We start from the raw sequence: 3,925 nt of genomic DNA, 5'->3' as shown, positions 1-3,925 counted from the left end.
TCTGGCTGTCTCCCTGCCTATGTCCCCCCCTCAGGGTTGGAGGGTCTCTCTTCCCCTCACATCTGTGTGAGTCTCACCCTGGGAGCCTGTCAGTGTGTCCCCCTGCATGTCCTGCTGTCTGTCTCCTGTGCTGCCCCCCATCCCTGGTCCCTCTCTGCCCTCCCTTCCAGGGCTCTCCCTGCTTCTCTCATCTCTGTGTCTCTCAGCCTCTCCCCCATCTCTGGATCCTGATACAGACACCCTGGCCTCCTCCCCTCTTCTCTCCTTCCCCCCTTCAAGTTTCAGATACTTCCTGTGACATCACTAGGGTGGGCTCCCCCCTCCAGGTTCCTCCATCTTTGCCTGAAGGAGGGACTTAAGATCTCAGTTCTGCACCCTCTATTTCCACACAGCTCTGGGCCACTGCTTTTCCTTTTTTTTTTCATTTAAAATTTAATCGTCCATGCAAAAGGAGGGATGAAGGGTGGGAATGGGCAGCAGACACAGGAACCACATGACATGGCCAGGGCCACAGCTCCTAGGAGAGTGGGTGAAAAAAAAAGATGTGGGGTGGAAAAGGGGTGGCAGAATCCGTGGCACCATTCTGCCCACTTGCAGGAGCTCCTGTAATTACTGAAACCCCTCCTGTTTATCCTGGCACCTTAAAATTCCTTCACTCGTTCTGTCTCTAGCACTAGTGGCTCCTTCTTTTGCTGCCTTTGGCTTATTTTACCCTGACAGAGCTTAGGTAGGATGATGTTTAGAGCCTGGAAACGCCCTGGCCTTATGAAGTTGGTACCCCATCTTCCCTGCTTCTGCTCCTTCTCCAATCTCACCTTTTCTGCACTTTAAGACAGATCTTTGATGCTTCTCTTCCTAACCTCCCTCCCCATGCTAAAAACAAAACAAAACAAAACAAAAAACCCCCACCACTTTCCGGGGGCTGGGGGCTGGCAGCAGACAGTGGTAGGGGGTAGGGTGGAAGGAGGGGGCAAGGACCACCAAGGCTCCCAGATCCCTGGAAGGGCAGGGCAGGGCAGGGGGTCCATAGAGGAGAGGGGTGAGGGCAGCGGCGCTCCTGTCCTCTCCCCCCTGCCCACTCTCCAGGGGGCCTCAGCACAACCGAGGGAACAGGTGTGTGTGGGGTCAGGTGTGCCAGGCCACCATCACCACTGCTGCCCTAGGACAGACCTCACCTGTAGCTTTGTTGCGGAGCTCAACAACATGGTGAGGGCCTCGGCAGTGCACTTCTTGGCATCTCGCCACACACGTGTTGTCCCTTCTCTTGGTGCAGTACTATGTGCGCCCACAGTAGATCCTTAGTAGCAAAAGCTGCCACCCGTGTCCCATTCGAAGGCTGTCTGTAGAGCGCATATTTTGAGCCTAGTGTTGAGGTGACGTGGCAGGTGATGCTCTATCACACTGGGGGCCGTTGTGGGGTTATGCACTGCGCCCTATGTCCTATGCACATTCCTGGTAGCTCACGAGGTCCTTGTGCTTGCGGTGCTGCTGGCACACAGGGCACGGGCAGGGCTCCTTGACTGAGTGTCACAGCTCCTGTCATTTTGGATGGGAGACGTTACTGAAGGCCTTGCCTCACCTCACAGGTGTGCTTCCAAGGGTGTACTTTCCAGAGGTGGGCGCTGTCACCTGCCTCCTATGGCCCCTGGGCCCCTGTGGACCCTGTGGCCCTGCCTGCACCCACATTTCCCCCTCCCCCGCTGCCATCACTCAGCTGGGGACATGCAGGAGGCCGTGGGGCATCACGGTGGGCATCTCCACAGTACCCAGGAACCCAGATAGCCCAGATCACATGTGGATGGCCTCCTGCCTCCAGAGACTGTGGCTGTTCTGGACTTCTTGGTGCGCAGGGTGCATGTGTAGTTTCCCTTGCTCTTTGTCTTCTTCTCAGAGGCAGATGTGACCCAGGCCATGGGGACCATCCAGAATGAGGCTATGAAGGCGGTGGTGGTGGCTGAGGCGATGGTGGAGGCAGAGATAGGGGTGCAGCTGGGTCATCTGGTTTGGACACAGGTGGAGGCTTCAGAGCTGCTCTGTCCACTGTGGAGGCAGCCAGGCCAGGGGCACAGAAGCAAGGGCAGCAGTGGTGAGGCTGGAGCTCAGCCCTGACTTGCAGGGGGTTCTGGGTGTGCCCCTAGTGTGAATAGAAGGAGTTCAGGAGGTTGCCCAATCCACCGTGCAGATATGAGGGTAGCAGCATGCAAGGGAACACGGGGAATATGGCCTCAGCCTTGGTGGGGCCTCCAGAGCTCAGTGGGCTGGAGGCAGGAGTCCTGTAGTGCCCAGGCTCAAGGCACCACCCCTGGCCCGCTGGGCTTGGACAGGCCTCATGGTTTGCCCGAGGGCCTCAGGCTGCCAACACACCCCTGCTGCCCTGTGGGAGGGAGGGAAAGCAGTGCCTCTGCCAGTTTTTTTTTTTTATTACCCAGTAACTGGGGACCCTGGCCTGTCCCCAGCCTCCCACCCTCTCCCCAGCAGGCAGAGAGTAGCACAAGGAGAAGGGGAAGGGATTGCTCTGGGGACCAGATGCAGGATACACAGACCCTCCCCTGCACCTGCCCTTCTTTCCTTCAAGCAGAGGCACATCTGGGACAATCCCAGCTTGAGGCAGAGAAGACCTCCTAGGACCTGGGAACAGGCACAGATCACACACCCAGCTGCCCCTTCCCTACTGTCCTGTCATCACAGCCCTCCTGCCAATCGTGCCCTTTTCCTTTGCCTCTGGGAATCCTGACTCTGTGGTCTGGGCCACTCACCCCCTCCCCAGCACAGTGCCTGGAACACAGGACCTGCCTCCTGGAGATGTGTTAGGACAGGGGTGCTGGGTTCTGTAGGTTTTCCTCAGGTGGAGGTTCTTCCTGAGATCTGGGCACTTCTTTCTGCTGCAAGTTCAATGCTCTGTCTTTATGGAACTAGTATAGACTGTCTTTAGGACTGGCTGCTCCACTTCTCTCCCCTCTCTCTACCTCCACCGCAGGTTAAGGAACCTAATTGAGGCTTTGGAATCTCATCACTATCAAGTAGAGGCAGTGGTGCCCCTTTTCCTTGAGACCCATTTTGTGAGTCCATCACATGTGCATTCAGCCCTGGTTGTCCAAGTAGGCCTCACCTTCTCCATCTCAGGAAGTCTTACCTCCATTTGAAGGCAAGGAAGAGGCCTCTTCCTTTTTTTTTTTTTTTTTTTTTTTTTTTTTTTTTTTTTTTGAGGAGGCCTCTTCCATTGGTGACTGTTTCAGGGTCTTGGAAGTGCTATGTAATGAATGTCTAGAACCGAAAACTCTAGCTGAGACTGTATCTTTCCTTGGTCCACACAGTGATTCAGTCAGAATGTGCTATGAATGCTGAGTGACTATCTAAGGACATCCCTCATGGCGAAGCTTAAAACAACTCCCTTTTAGTTTTATCCCTGGAGTGATTGGAAGCATGGCGGAAGGACCAGGATGGGTGGTGCTGGTAGAGGAACCTGTAGGAGATTCTGGTAGATGTACCTGGGGTGGTGGGGTGCTTCTGTCCTTGTTATATAACTGTTTAGTGGGCTCCTTAGCTGGATCTGGGACTGGCCTCCATAGACCACAGGCTGGGCTCCACTGGGCTCCCCATATTCTCCTCCTACCAGCCAGGACCTCCTCCATACCCAGGACCCTGGAGGGCTTGGTAACCTCTAAACTCACCCCTTGCTACCAACAGAGTCTCCAACAAAATCCCATTTGAGCCCCTAGTCCACCTCCTCACCACGTAGGGCCCCACTAGTCTTCCATTGCCCACCTCTAGCCTTCCCCCAGGGTTCCAGCCTAGCCACCGCTTTCCTAATTCACATCTTTCCCAGACCTCTTCTGCCCTTTGGCCCCAACAAAATGAGGCCCAGCCTGGTTAGTGTTCAGACTCCTGAGGCCCCTCCTCCATGAGGACCTTGCCTCCTCAGGGC

The sequence above is a fragment of the Canis lupus genome, chromosome 27 (assembly GCF_011100685.1).
Source record: "Canis lupus familiaris isolate Mischka breed German Shepherd chromosome 27, alternate assembly UU_Cfam_GSD_1.0, whole genome shotgun sequence".
Classification (NCBI taxonomy): Eukaryota; Metazoa; Chordata; class Mammalia; order Carnivora; family Canidae; genus Canis; species Canis lupus.
This window is presented reverse-complemented; position numbering follows the sequence as displayed.